Source organism: Stegostoma tigrinum, chromosome 13 (genome assembly GCF_030684315.1).
Source record: "Stegostoma tigrinum isolate sSteTig4 chromosome 13, sSteTig4.hap1, whole genome shotgun sequence".
Classification (NCBI taxonomy): Eukaryota; Metazoa; Chordata; class Chondrichthyes; order Orectolobiformes; family Stegostomatidae; genus Stegostoma; species Stegostoma tigrinum.
In genome coordinates this window covers 60,156,511-60,172,092 of record NC_081366.1, presented here as the reverse complement: position 1 = coordinate 60,172,092, position 15,582 = coordinate 60,156,511, and the positions used below count along the sequence as shown (strand labels likewise).

General features: G+C 41.8%; 1 long non-coding RNA gene across 2 annotated transcripts; it reads left to right on the top strand.

Annotated features, from left to right (window-relative positions):
• Positions 1 to 4,442: 4,442 nt before the first annotated feature.
• Positions 4,443 to 15,069, top strand: LOC125458558 (uncharacterized). 2 transcript variants are annotated; one of them, XR_009446593.1, is made up of 4 exons: positions 12,347 to 12,699; positions 13,468 to 13,520; positions 14,331 to 14,422; positions 14,837 to 15,069. It is a non-coding gene; the product is annotated as an uncharacterized LOC125458558 (long non-coding RNA). The 2 variants fall into 2 exon arrangements; XR_007248849.2 differs by lacking the exons at positions 12,347 to 12,699; positions 13,468 to 13,520 and adding an exon at positions 4,443 to 4,553.
• Positions 15,070 to 15,582: the final 513 nt, after the last annotated feature.

The following is a 15,582-nucleotide window of genomic DNA, read 5'->3' as shown; positions in this document are numbered from 1 at the left end:
ATAGACCGAAGGTCTGTTTCCATGCTGTATGACTCTGATTATTTCTCTATTAGTTTTAACCAGATAGTGCGCCCCGTGTTCCTGCTATCTCAGACTAGACGTGGCCGTGAACTGGAAGATGTGGTAACAGGTTGGAGATGTACAAGAGATAAGATTCCTCATAGGAAGAGGTCAGAAGGGAAGAAGGAAGTTGGAGACCTTGCAGATTACTTGGAGGTTTGGAAAGGAATTGATCAGAGACATGGGTATGGGTATGGGTATGGGTATGGGTATGGGGGGGGGGGGGGGCGGCGGGGGAGAGATGGGAGTACTTGATTGTGGAGAATGGTGTAAAGGCATTCGCTTCCCGAACCAGGAGCTGAACTGACGCCTGGAACCAATTATTGGAGTCCACTCTGTACACCTTGGGGTAGACATGGAAACCTGTTCAGAGTTCTCTGACAGTCCTCTGCATGATCTCTGCAGATTTTTCAGGTTAATACATTGGATTTATGTAATTGCATCATTGTCACTGTCATTATGGACAAATTGAAAATAGTTTCCAGACAATTTAGCTGAATTTGGCTCCTTTAAGAGGAAGTTGTTATGGAAGAACAATAATTGAACCCCTCTGATAAGTAAACCAAAACACAAGCCACAAACTGTTATGATGGGAATAGAAGTTCCCTTCTTTTAGTCATATTTGATTTGAAGAGCAAGGCCTAAAATTACACCCATATATAGCACTACTGATTTGTATAGAATTCTCAAGGCCAGCAGGAATTCCCAGTAACCTTCAAATCATGCCCTTTAGAACTTGACAGCTTAAAACAATTTTTATAGTACAAAGCACCTATAAAATTATCATAACACACAAAATAAATAAGTTAGTAAATCTCCAAATAGTTAATCAATCCCTTAAATAGCACTGTTGGAGTGTCCTTCATACTGCTGGAGTGTATTCAGCTGCGTGGGAGCATCAGGCGGAGTTTGGAGCGCCAACGTAGCAGCACTGGTATCAAATAAGCATTGCCAGCCGATCGAAGTTTTGATCCGACTCCTCTCCATATCTCTAGCCAATGTTAAATGTGCAAATGTTAATCCCTGTAATCAGATGACGTTTGGTGTACTTCACATCAAAAGCAGGCACAGATGCCATTTTTGAAACCTTAACAGAACTTGTACCAGTCCAATATAACCTCATTTCTGTTTGTAAGGCAGTTTTTGTTATTCACAACCTTTGTTCTCATTGCTAATAATCATAATTTAAATTTGTCTAATGTCAATAAATATGCCTAATAACACAAGCACAGAGTTCGCACTCAAGCAATTAGAAGTAATTTCACAGATCCAAAGAAATAGAAACGGGAGTTAGTCTTTTGGTCCTTCAATCCTGCTCCACCGTACAATATGAACATGGCTGATCATCTAACTCAGTATTCCATTCTCACTTTCTCGCCGTAAATTTTGATCCCTTTAGTCCTAAGAACTATCTATTTCATTGTTGAAAGTATTCAACGCTTTGGCCTGAAAAGTTTCCTGTGCATCGAATTCCACGTGCACACCACTCTGGGTGAGGAAATTCCTCCTCATCCCATTGATAAATCGTGCACCCCATATGCTCACATTGTGATCCTTGATTCTGGATTCCATTGTCATCAAGAACATACTTCCTGCATCTACCCTCTCTAATTCTGTTAGAATTGTATAGGTTCTATGAGACCCCCATCCAGTCTTTCTTCATATCGCAGACCCACCATCTCAGAAATCAGTAAACCTTTTCTGCACTCTTCAATAGCCAGAATATCTTTCCTCAGATAGGGACATCAAAACTCCACACAATACTCCACAGTTGCAAAAAGACATCTCTGCTCCTATTTCAAATTCTCATACTATGAAGTCCAACACACCATTTGCCTTCTTCTTCAATACTTATTGCACCTGCGCTCTTACTTTCAGCAACCTAGGTCTTGTTGATTATCACTCTTTCCTAATCTATTGCTCTTCAGATAATAATCTGCTTGCCTGTTTTTGCTACCAATGTGGAAAGCCTCTCATTGACCACATTATATTGCATCTGCCTACTTACTTAACAAGTCCAATTCACACAGAACCTTCTCCGTGTCCTCCTAACAGCTTACCTTCCTACCTAGCCCAGTGCCACCTGCAAACTTAGAGATAGGACATGTAATGTCCTCATCTAATTCATGAACATATATATGAATTGCTGGGGTTCAAGCACTGATTCCTGCAGTACATGACTAGTCACAGCCTTGCACTAGGAAAAAAGACCCATTTATTCCTACTCTTTGTTTGTTCTCTGTCAACCAGTTCTTAATTCATTTAAGTGCACAACCTCCAAACTCATGCATAATAATTTTACATGTTAATCTCTTACACGGACCCAAACGGAAAGCCTTCTGAAAATCAAAGTAAACCACATCCTCTGGCTTCCCCTTATATATCCTACCAGTTACATCCTAGAAACATAGACTCTCTCCAGTGTGGAAGCAGGCCATTAGGTCCATCAAGTCCACACTGACCCTCCAAAGAGCATCCAACCTAGACCCATCGCCCTTCCCTATACCTGTAACCCTGCATTTTCCATGGCTAATCCACCTAGCCTGCACACCCCTAGACACTATGGGCAATTCAGGATGGTCAATTCACCTAACCACAGTTTTGGACTGTGGGAAGTAAAGCGAGCACCCGAAGGAAACCCACTGGGAGAATGTGCAAACTCCACACATCCTCAAAAAATTCCAGCAGATTTGTTTAGCACAACTTCCTCTTCGTAAATCCATGTTGACTCTGTCCAATCTTGCAAGTACATCTTTTCTAATGAACTCTAGCATTTTTCTCCAGTTGATGTCAAGATAACTGAATTACAATTCCCTGTTTTTCTCTTCCTCTCTTCTTTAATGGTGGTGTTACATTAGCTATCCTCCAATCCATGCGAACTGTTCCACAGCCTATGGAATTTTAAAAGATGACCAGTGTGCATCTGCAGTTTCTTAAGTAGTCTGGGAGGAAGCTTATTAGGCCCTGGGGATTTATATACTTTTAATTCTGTTAGTCTCCCTAATACCATTTCCTGCCTACTAAATATATCTTCCTATTCCTCTTTCCCATTCGCTTATTAGATGTCTGAGCCTGGAGGTAATTCCTAACTTTTCCTTCTTCGTGACCAAGCTCATTGAGTGATCACACACATGATAAAACAAAATATAGGAGCCATCACAAGTTATCTCAAAATCAAAATACTTAAATTGTGAAGCAGATTTTAAATCTGCAGCCCTCTGAATCAGAAAGTTAGACTGACAGCAATGGAACAAAACAAGTTTCCATAGTTTTAACAGCACAATGAAAGTATTGGGCTCATTTAACATGTATAGAATGTGGAGGAGAAAATGTCCCACAGAGTTGAACATACAAACCCTTGTAATGTTTCTGCATTATTGTAACAAATAGCACTAACTCACTTACGCATATTGGTAATTCTGCTTCCTTTCTGGGCTGAGCTGACATTTAATATAAGGAGCCATGGTGGTAACAGATGTCAACCATTTACATTGTGTAGTTGTTTTTGGTTCAAATCTAATGACCTGTATTTTTTTTTGCCACAGCAATATGTTTCCTGGAATGCTTGATGAACAGTTCAGTGTTCTGAAAGAAATCAGCCATATTCAACACAGCTACATTATTCTAGATGGAATAAGACTACTAGGCTAAATTTGTGCCAATTGAAAGACTCCTAAAGACTAAACTTGAACAGCAATATGTGCATATTCTGTGAAATTTGGTTATTAGAGGATAGGATTTCCCCATTAGTTAAATCTTCATCAATTTACTAATAGTGTAATTTCTAAAGGTAAGCATGTACTAGGCTGGAAAAAAGTTACACAATCAATCTAATCTGAACATAAGTCAGCACAGAAGCAGATCATAATAGCTCTTAAAGGGTCTGTATTGATCACTATGTCAATATGAACTGTGTTCACATTGATTTAATGTGTTCAATTTTCAATTGACAGCATCTTTTGTAAATGGGTCTGAACTGATTAAATAGTGTTAATACTGAGAAGTGCCAGAAGCTGCTGACTGTGTTAAAATTTTCTAGTTCATGATCTTGAAGGAAACCTAACAACTGATTCTCCTCAAAATCGCTATAACTATCATATCAATGTAGCTTGCAATGCGTTGTTATTGTGTAACAAAATATACATTGTTAACAACAAGAGATTCTTCTGAGTAAACCAGAAGTGAGTTTCCTCTTGCCATGCTAAACCAAGTGGGTCCTGTCTTTTGCTACAATTAAAGATGATGCAATATTTATTTATTTATAGATTTGTGGGATGATAGCTTGGCTGCCTGGCTAGCATTTATTGCCTGTCCCTACCTGCTCTTGAAAAGATGGTGGTGAGCTGCCTCCTTGATCTGCTGCAGTCCACTCACTGTGGGTTGTCAAACAATGCCACTATGGATGGAATTCCAGGATTTTGACCCTTCGACAGTGAGGAACAGCAATATATTTTCAAGTCAAGATGACAACTGGCTGTGATGGGAACATGAAGGTAGTGTTACTCCCATATCTCCACAGCCCTTGTCCTTCTAGGTGGTAGTGGTCATGAGTTTGGAAAGTTTCTTTGGTGGAGGAGTGAATGCTTGTGGATTTGATGTCAATAAGAGGGCTTTGTCTTGGATAGTGTCTAAGCTTCTTCAATGATGTTAGAACTGTACTCATCCAGGTGAGTGCAAATTACTTTATCACACTTCTGACTTCGTCAGCTGGTAAGTTTTTCACTGCAGGACTTCTAACTCTGATCTTGTAGCCAGCGTAAATATTTTGCTAGTCCAATTCAGTTTTTGGTCAGTGGTCACCCTCGATGTTAATGGCAATGGTTAGATTTTCTCCAGTTGGAAGTGGACATTGCTTGGCACTTCTGTGAAACAGATATTATTTGCCACTTCTCAGCCTGAATATTGTCCATACCTTGCTGCATTTGAAATATGCACTGCGTTGGTTTCCAAGAAGTCGTGAATGGTGCTGAAAATTGAGCACTCATTGGCAAACATCCCTACTTCTGACCTTATGATGGAGGAAAGATTATTGATGAAACAGCTAATGATGTTTGGGCTTAGAACATTACACATGAATTTCTGTAGAGATGTCCTGGAGCGATTGATCTCAAATAACCACAGCTTTTGTGCCAGGTATGACTCCAAACTGTCTCATTTTTTTCTCTGTTATTCCCACTGACTTCAGTTTGCTAGATTAGGGAATACCATAATTAGCCAAATGCAACTTTGATTGTTTTTTTAATTGTCACATGTACTAAAATACAGTGAAAAGGCTTGTTTATGAGCGGTATAGGCAGATCACAGGGAGCAAAGGATGTACAGATCAAAATAACTTAAACAGTTTGATAATGACTGCAAGGAAGCTGTTCCTGAATCGGCTTGTGCGTGTGTTCAGGCTTCTGTATATTCTGCCTGTTAGAAGAGGTTATAGGAGGTCATTACCAGGGTACAATGGGTCTTTGACGATATTCACGGAAACAGAACCTTTGCTTCAACTTGTCACTACCAACCAGTTATCCTAAATTAACGTAACCCCATTTGCCTGTATTTGACCTATATGCCTTTAAAACCTTCCAATTCATGCACCTACCCAGGTGCCTTTTAAATGTACCAGCCTCCAACATATCTTCTGGCAGCTCATTCCATACAACGCATCACACTCTGTGTGAAAATGTTGCCCCTTAAGTCCCTTTTAAATCATTCCCCTCTATCTTAAGCCTATGCCGTCTGGTTTTGGACTCTCCTACCCCGGAGAAAAGATCTTGGCTGTTCACCATATCCAAGTCCCTCATGATTTTATAAATTACTATAAGGCTAACTCGCAACCTCAAATGCTCCAGGGAAAATAGTCCTAGCCCATTCAGCCTCTCCCTTTAGCTTAAACCCTCCAACCCTAGCAACATCTTTGTAAATCTTTTCTGCATAGCACATTTTTCCTGTAGCAGGCAGACCAGAATTAATCACAGTATTCCAAAAGTGGCCTAACCACCGTCCTGTACCCCCGCTTTGACATGACTCAATACGCTGACTAATAATGGCAATTATACGAAACGCCTTCTTCATTATTGTGTCCACCTGTGACTCTACCATCAAGCTACGATGAATCTGCACCCCAAGGCCTCTTTGATTTGCAGCACTCCACAGAACCTTAACATTAAACTAAATTAAAATCCATCTGCCACACCTTGGCCCCTGTGCATAATGTTCTGGTTACCACACAACCAGAATGTGGATGCTTTGAAGAGGGTACAGAAAAGTTTGCCAGGATGTTGCCTGGTATGGGGTATTTTAATGATGGTGAAAGTTTGTATAGACTGGGTTTGTTTTCACTGGAACACAGGAGGTTGAGGGGCGACCTGATAAAAGTTTATAAGGTTGAGAATGGCATGAATAGAATGGAAAGTACGAGGCTTTTTCCCGGGGTGGAGACATCAATTACTGGGGGACACAGGTTCAAGATATGAGGGGAGATGTTTAAAAGAGATGTGCGAGCAAGTCTTTCACACAAAGAGTGGTGAGTGCCTGGAACGCATTGCCAGATGAGGTGGTAGAAGCAGACATGTTAGCTGCATACAAGAATCACCTGGATGAATACATGAATAGGAAAGAACTAGATGGATACACACCCTGTAAGTGAAGACAGTTTTAGCATGGAAGGGTAAAATGTGTCGGCACAGGCTTGGAGGACTGAAGGGCCTGTTTCTGTGCTGAGTTGTTCTTTGTTCTGTTAAGTATATAAGTCTTGCCCTGATTTGCCCTACCAAAATACAGCACCTCATATTTATCTAATTTGAATTCCATCTGCCACTGTTTGCCCATTTGCTAATCTGATGAAGGTCCCATTGTACTCTAAGGTAACCTTGTTCGTCCACTACATGACCAATTTTGTTGTTATCTGCAGACTTCCTAACTGTATCTTCTATATTCACAAAGAAAAGAACAAGGAACAAAGAAAATTAGAGCACAGGAACAGGCCCTTCAACCCTCCAAGCCGGCGCCGATCGAGATCCTCTGTCTAAACCTGTCATCTATTTTCTAAGGGCCTGCATCCCTTTGCTCCCTGCCCATCCATCTACCTGCCCAGATACATCTTAAAAGACACTATCGTGTCAGCGTCTATCACCTCCGCTGGCAACATGTTCCAGGCACCCACCACCCTCTGCGTAAAGAACTTTCCCCGCATATCACACTTAAACTTTCTTCCTCTCACTTTGAACTCATGACCCCTAGTAATAGAGTCCTCCACTCTGGGAAAACGCTTCTTGCTATCCACCTTGTCTATACCCCTCATGATTTTGTAGACCTCGATCAGGTCCCCTCTCAATCTCCGTCTTTCTAATGAAAATAATCCTAATCTACTCAACATTTCTTCATAGTTAATGCCCTCCATACCAGGCAACAACCTGGTGAACCTCCTCTGCACCCTCTCCAAAGCATCCACATCCTTTTGGTTATGTGGCGACCAGAACTGTACACAGTACTCTAAATGTGGCCGAACCAAAGTCCTATACAACTGTAACATGACCTGCCAACTCTTGTACTCAATACCCCATCCGACGAAGGAAAGCATGCCGTATGCCTTCTTGACCACTCTATTGACCTGCGTTGCCACCTTCAGGGAACAATGGACCTGAACACCCAGATCTCTCTGTACATAAATTTTCCCCAGGACTTTTCCATTTAATGTCTAGTTTGCTGTTGAATTAGGTCTTACAAAATGTATCACCTCGCATTTTAGACCATAAGACCTAGGAGTGGAAGTAAGGCCATTCGGCCCATCTGCTTGAAAAGGTTGCCCTTCGGTCCCTTTTAAATCTTTCCCCTCTCATCTTTAACTTATGCCCTCGGGTTTTGGACTCCAGTACCCTGGAGAAAAGAACATGTCTGTTCGCCCTATCTATGCCCCTCATGATTTTATAAACTTCTATAAGATCACCCCTCAGCCTCGAATGCTGTAGGGAAAACAGTCTCAGCTTGTTCAGCCTCTCTGTGTAGTTCAAACCCTCTAACACTGGCAACATCCTTGTAAATCTTTTCTGAATTCTTTCAAGTTTCACGGCATCCTTCCAATATCAGGGAGATCGGATTGAATGCGGTATTGCAAAAGTAGCCAAAACAATGTCCTGTACAGCTGCAAGTTGACCTCCCATTTCCTATGCTCAATGCACTAACCAATAAAGGCAAGCATTTCAAATGGCTTCTTCAATATCCTGTCTAATTGCAACTCTGCTTTCAAGAAACTATGAACCTGCACTCCAAGGTCTCTTTGTTCAGCAATACTCCCCAGGTTGTTACCATTAAGTGTAAAGTCCTGTCCTGATTTACCTTTACAAAATACAACACCTCAGATTTATCTAACTTAAACTTCATCTGCCACTCCTCAGCCAACAGCAAGGTCCTGTTATACTCTGAGGTAATCTTCTCGGCTGTCCACTACACCAGTAATTTTGGTATCATTGGCAAATTTACAGACCCTACATTCTATGTTCACATCCAGATCATTTATATGTATGACAAAAAGCAGTGGATCCAGCACCGACCCTTCTGGCAAAATGCTGGTCACAGGCCTACGGCTTGAAAAGCAACACTGCCACCACTGCCCTTTGTCTCCTACTTAAGAGCCTATTCTGTATCCAAATGGCTAGTTCGCTCAGTGATTCCATATATTCCATGTGATCTAACCTTACGAATCAGCCAACTATGGGAACTTCGTCAAATGCAATACTGAAGTCCATGTAGATCACGTCCACCACACTGCTATCATCAATCCTCTTCAATACTTCTTCAAAGAACTCAACTAAGTTAGTGAGACACAATTTTCTATGCACAATGCCACATTGACTATTGTTAACCAGTTCTTGCCTTTCCAAATACATGTAAATCCTGTCTCTCAGAATTCCCTCCAACAACATGCCCACTACTGATATCAGGCTCACTGATCTACTGTTCCCTGGCTTTTCTTTGTCACCTCACCTGTGGCTATCATTGATACAAATATCTCAGCAAACGTCCGAGCAATCATTTCCCTAGCTTCCCACAAAGCTCTTGGATACACCTGATCATGTAGTGGAGCTTTATCCACCTTTATGTGAATTAAGATATCACCAGTAACATGGACATTTTTAGAAATGACTTCAGAGTGGGAAACTGCAATGTCTTTGGATTTCTGACGATCAGCCGTTATATCTTCCCAATTGATAATGTTCCCAAAGTGGAATGTACTCCTCAGAGAATTTGTGGTTTTGTCCTGTAAGAATTGAACAGATTCTGCTTCTGAGTCTTTGTAAGACTTATTACAGTCCAAAGAAGGTTGGTCCTAGAATATGCCATTCCGATGATAAATGAGACTGGAAGCAGCATAAATCAATCCTGAGAAAAGAAGATCAACCTTGCTAAAAGAGATTAGCAGAATCCATTCAATTCTTACAGATCAAAACCATAAATTCTCCAAATTTTGGGACACATTATCAACAATAAAGATATAGTGGCAGATCTCCAGAAAGCCAAAGCCATTGCAGTGCTTCCTACTCTAGTCAATCCAAGATCTGCAAGGATACTTGAAGATAATAATCCTGCTGCCAACTATTAGAGAACCCTTGAGCCAACTCTTCAAGGAGGTGCAAGAAATATTGCTTGAACCTACATTAAAAAATACTTTACCGAAAGTCAAAGACAAGTTGACATATATGGATGTCTTAACATACCATAACCTCTCTTTTCCAACCATCATAATGGGCCTTGTTTCAATTATATGCTTAGGAGGAGTGCTTAGGAGGATGTTGAATGTTGCAAACCCATCTCTTATGCATCAAGATCATTATTATACTTTGGACTGCAACATGTTGTAATTGAGAAGGAGGCTCTCTTGTTACATGAGTTTGTGAAAGATTTTCAGACCACATTCTCGGCCTAAAAGTGGTTATGGGAATTGATCGTAAAGCTTCAGTTTCTCCACGGGATAACAAGGAACTTGATGGATCCTTTCAAGAATACAAATACTTTGTCTCATGATGTTCACATATGAACTAGTAAAAGTACAGGATGGATTTCTGATGACTGTAATGCATTTTCAAGAGTGATGGCTTATAACTTCGCCACTGTGGAATAAAGGCCCACAATCCATTGGACTATTAATCCAGTGATCCAGGTAATGATCTATGGACATGACTGTGTGGTTAGCACTGCCGTCTCACAGTGCCAGGCACCTGAGTTCAATTCCACCCTCAGGCGGCTGTCTGTGTGGAGTTTGCACATTTTCCTTGTGTCTGCATGGGTTTCCTGTAGGTGCAGTGGTTTCATCTCACAGTTGGAAGATGTGCTGGTTAAATGGATTAGCCAAGCTAAATTGCACATAGTGTACAGGGATGTGCAGGCTAGGTTGATTATATGGGAAATGAAGGGTTACAAGGATAGAGTAGGGTGTGGATCTATGTGGGATGGTCTTCGCAGGGACAATGTGGAGTTGATGGGCCTAATGGCCTGTAGGGATTCAATGACTTGCACTTGAAACTGGCATATTGCTGTCTCATTATTGATGGTCATTTTAGAAGGATATAAACTTCTGCTAAGGGCTGATCATTGCCAATCAACCTGCTTGGCACTGAAAACTTGTATTTACATGAATAAAGCTTCATTAGTCCAGATGTTCATTGTTTTGTAGATTTTTTAAGGTAAAATAAGTGACTTTTTTGCTGGATCTTTCAGTCAATTTCTTATCCGTAAGACCATGTTTTCTCCCCTCTTTATTTTGGTTTCCATACCTGGTTTGATATTACGTTGAGTTAGTACAGCAGAATGTAGATCCGTTAGAGGGTAGAGAAATGGCAGGAGGAGCTTAACCCAGATGAATGTGAAGTGATGCATTTTTGAAGTTTAAGTATAAGTGGAAGTTGTATGGTGAATAACAGAACACTTAGGAGTATTGATATGCAGAGAGATCAGGGTGTGCAAGTCCACAGATCACTGAAGGTGACAGCACGAGGTAACTTAAGGAAGGTAAGGTAGTAAACAAGATAAGGTAGACAATCCATTGGACTATTAATCTAGTGATCCAGGTAATGATCTATGGATGTGACTCATTGGTTAGCACTGCTGTCTCACAGTGCCAAGCACCTGGGTTTGATTCCACCCTCAGGCAGCTGTCTGTGTGGAGTTTGCACATTTTCCTTGTGTCTGCATGAATTTCCTCCAGGTGCAGTGGTTTCATCTCACAGTTCAAAGATGTGCTGGTTAAATGGATTGGCCAAGCTAAGTTGCCCATGGTGTACAGGGATGTGCAGGTGAGGTTGATTATATGGGAAGTGAAGGGTTACAGGGATAGGAAAGCGGCTGTGGATCTAAGTGGGATGGTCGTCGCAGGAGCAATGTGGACTTGATGGGCCTAATGGCCTGTAGGGATTCAATGACTTGCACTTGAAACTGACATCTCGCTGTTTCATTATTGATGGTTATTTTTGAAGGATGTAAACTTCTGCTAAGGGATGATTAGTGCCAACCAAGCTGCTTGGCACTGAAAATTTGCATTTACATGAATAAAGCTACATTAGTCCAGATTTAATCAGTGATAATGGGAACTGCTGATGCTGGAGAATCCAAAATAACAAAGTGTGGAGCTGGATGAACCCAGCAGGCCAAGCAGCATCTCAGGAGCACAAAAGCTGACGTTTCGGGTCTAGGCCCGAAACGTCAGCTTTTGTGCTCCTGAGATGCTGCTTGGCCTGCTGTGTTCATCCAGCTCCACACTTTGTTATCTTAGTCCAGATTTAAATTATTTTGTAGATTTTCTAAGGTAAGATAAATTGCTTTTTTGCTGGCTCTTTCAATCAATTTCTTATCCCTAAGACCACGTTTTCTCCCCTCTTTATTTTGGCTCCCATACCCGGTTTGATGTTATGTTCAGTTAATACAGCAGAATGTAGATCCATTGGAGGGTAGAGAAATGGCAGGAGGAACTTAACCCAGACGAATGTGAGGTGATGCATTTTTGAAAGTCAAGTATAAGTGGAAATTGTACAGTGAATGGCAAAACACTTAGGAGTATTGATATACAGAGAGATATGGGTGTGCAAGTCCACAAATCACTGAAGGTGGCTGCACAAGCTAAGCTTAAGGAAGGTAAGGTAGTAGACAAGTTAGTAAAAAAGGCCAACGGCATGCTTGCCTTCATTGGAAAGGGCATTGAGTATAAGGATAAAGATAGTAAGAACTGCCGATGTTGGAGTCAGAGGTAACACAGTGTGGAGCTGGAGGAACACAACAGGCCAGGCAGCATCAGAGAAGGAGGAAAGTTGACGTTTTGGTTCGGAACCCTTCTTCAGAAAAACTGGTTTTGTTTTCATTGACATGCAGGATGTTGAGGGCCGAACTGATAGAAGTTTATAAAATTGTGAATTGCATGAGTAGTGTGGAAAATATGAAGCTTTTTTCCAGGGTGGAGGGGTCACTTACTAGGGGACACAGGTTCAAGGTTTGGTGAGGGGAATATTAAAAAGAGATGTGTGAGGTCACCTTTTCACACAAACAGTGGTGAGCTCCTAGAACTTGTTGCCAGAGAAGGTGGCAGAAGCAGATTGATAGCAGCATTCAAGAAGCACTTGGATGAATATATGATGAGCAAGGGAATAGAGGGATACACATCTTGTAAGTGAAGACTGTTTTTTGAATATTTCTCTTCATGCATCGCACACAGACCATGCTTTTGTGTTCTGTACATTGACACTGCTGTTATGATTCACACTGACCTCGCTCATATTTACAGACCCCACTGCCCTGTTTTAAACACTGAGCCTGCTCTTGTGTTTCATACTGTGACTTTGCTGCCATGGTTCACAACCCTACCACACTCTCTGTTACTTAAACTGAACTGCTCACCATGTTTTACATGATGTCCCTGTTCTCATGTTTCATCTCCTAACAGTGCTGTCACGTTTCACACTCTGGTCTTGATCTCCATATTTCACATAGTGACAACCACTGTCGTAGTTCACACGCAAACCCTGCTCACGTGTTTCATTCTCTGACCCCACTATTGTGATTCACACGCTGACGATGCCCTCTGTGTTTCACACACTGACCCCACCCTCTGTTTTAAGCATACATCTTTCTTTCCATGTTTCACACGTATACCCTGCTCTCTGTGTTTCTTGCGCTGATCACCGTCTCCATGTTTCACAGGCTGATGCAGCTCTCCATGTGAAACACACTGATCCTGCTCTCCTGTTTGAAACACTGACCCCACTGTTGTGGTTCACACATTGACTATGCTCTATATGTTGCTCAGACTGACATTGCTGTTGTATTTCATACTGTGACCTCAATGTTGTGGTTCACACTGACTCCAGTCTCCATATCACACACACCCCGCTGTCCGTTTTGTACACTCTGACCCCGCTCCATGTCTCTTTGCAGTCTCCAAATTCATTTATTGAAGAATCTCTGGAGGTGAACGATGAAGCAAATAGGTATGGAAATCAATTACTCCTTATGAATAATTGCTCATATTTATATGATGCTGTTTATATTCATGGAATCATAGAATCCCTATCGTGTGGAAAAAGGCCCTTTACCCCAACAAGTCCACACCGACCCTTGGAGAATCCCATCCAGACACATCCCCTTTAACCCACCTAAGCTATGCATCCCTGAACTCTGTGGGCAATTTAGCATGGCCAACCTACCTAGTCTGCACATCTTTGGACTGTGGGAGGGAACCAGAGCACCTGGAGGAAACCCCAAGCTGACACGGGGAAAATGTGCAGATTCCACATAGACAGTTGCCCAAGGCTGGAATCAGACCCAGGAATGTGGCACTGTGAGGCAGCAGTGCTAACAGCTGAGCCACCGTACCGCAATGTGACGGCACATTTCTGCAACCTTCGGTAACAGTTCATATATCTACACTCTCTGCATCCTGAGACCCCGGCAGAGTTTTGTTAGATACTTTTGTGAGCCATGTTCTCTTTTTTCCATGGGATATGATGTCATTGGCTACCTTAGCATTTCTTCCTCAAGGCCTAATGCTTAGGAGAACATGATGCTGTAAAGGGTATGATGTGAGTGAGATGGCGCTGTGAATGATGTTGCTGTGTGGGAGATTGTGCTTTGAGGTGAAGTTGGAAAACTATGCTGTGCTGTGGGTATGAAGGGGTGGAGGCATAGTGCTGCAGTGGGGGTGTGAGGAGAAGTGGAGACTGTGCTGTGCAGGTGCAGGTATAGTGTGCCCAATGAATTTTCTTTTATTGTCTTTAAATATATCCTCTTTGTGTTTCCAGTGAGCAAGTGGAATCTGAGGAAAACAGAGATGTGGGTTCCAGTGTGAGTGGTGACGTTCAACCAGAGGATGATGTTTTGTTTATTTGTGCAGGTGAGTTCTGAGTATGTTGGTTTAAGTCTAAGAAGCTGATTTTCAGAAGGTGAATCCTTGCTGTCTTCTGAAACATAACTCTTCTGAGAACAGGTCACGTTGAACTAAATGCCTTTAGTTACTATGTGAGATCTGGTTTAAATTTCTCAAGCTGACAATGGTAACTGGAGCATTCATAGGCCCCATGCTGTACCCATCCTGAAAGTACTTAAAGACAGTGTAAAGAGAGTTTTACTTTAAGTTTCTAGCTGAATCCATGCTGTTCCTGCCCTGGGAGCATTTGTGGGGACAGGACAGGGAGCTTAACTTTCAGTTTAAAACAGTAGAGCAAGCTTTACTCTGTGTTGTTGCTGCTAATTGTGAACTGAAACTTGGAGGCTGACTTGTTGATGGTGCTACTGATTGGGCCTACAGCCTAAAGCTGCTGCCTGGAGCCTAGATTTTGGGGTCTCTCCTGGTGAGTGACGTGGAACTGGAGCTCCTGTTGCTGTTGGTGCACCTCTATCTTCAGGTACAATCTGATTGAGCTGGGAGCCGGCCACTTCTGTCACATGAAGATCACAGCAGCCAGGTGCCTTGATTGACTGGGGATTACCTATGAACTGTGAAGCAGTGCTGCCTGCAGAACTAGGGATTGGGAGGCTGTTGCTTATCTGAAGGACTGAAGTGTGGAAGGGTAAAATGTTTTGAGGCAGGCTTGGAGGGCTGAAGTCCCTGTCCCTGTGCTGTGTTGTTCTTTGTACTGAATACTTGCCTCAGAATGTATAGCTGATTTCACATGTCTTCAATTTGATTAAGGATTGTTGCTTAGCCTGACCTGACACCCTTGGTGCCCTATTTACAGCAATTTCCAGTGTAGTCACTGACTCATTACCAGTGCGTTACCAGACAATGCTTGCTCTTCAACAGTATGTAGGAACAATTTGATTAAAACATGATTCCCAAGTTAGCTTCCTTAAACTTGTGATGACTCTAAGAATATTGCTTGCTTCCATTTCAATGATGACAACAGACTGAAGCCATTGAAAATAGCTGTAATTTCACCTAAAATAACTGCAAAAGACCATTTATAGGAATTAGTATTACTTGTGAGACATCTGCATTATTGAGTAAACCTGCTGTATTAATAAAGGGACAAATGAAACTTAATGGAGCAATTA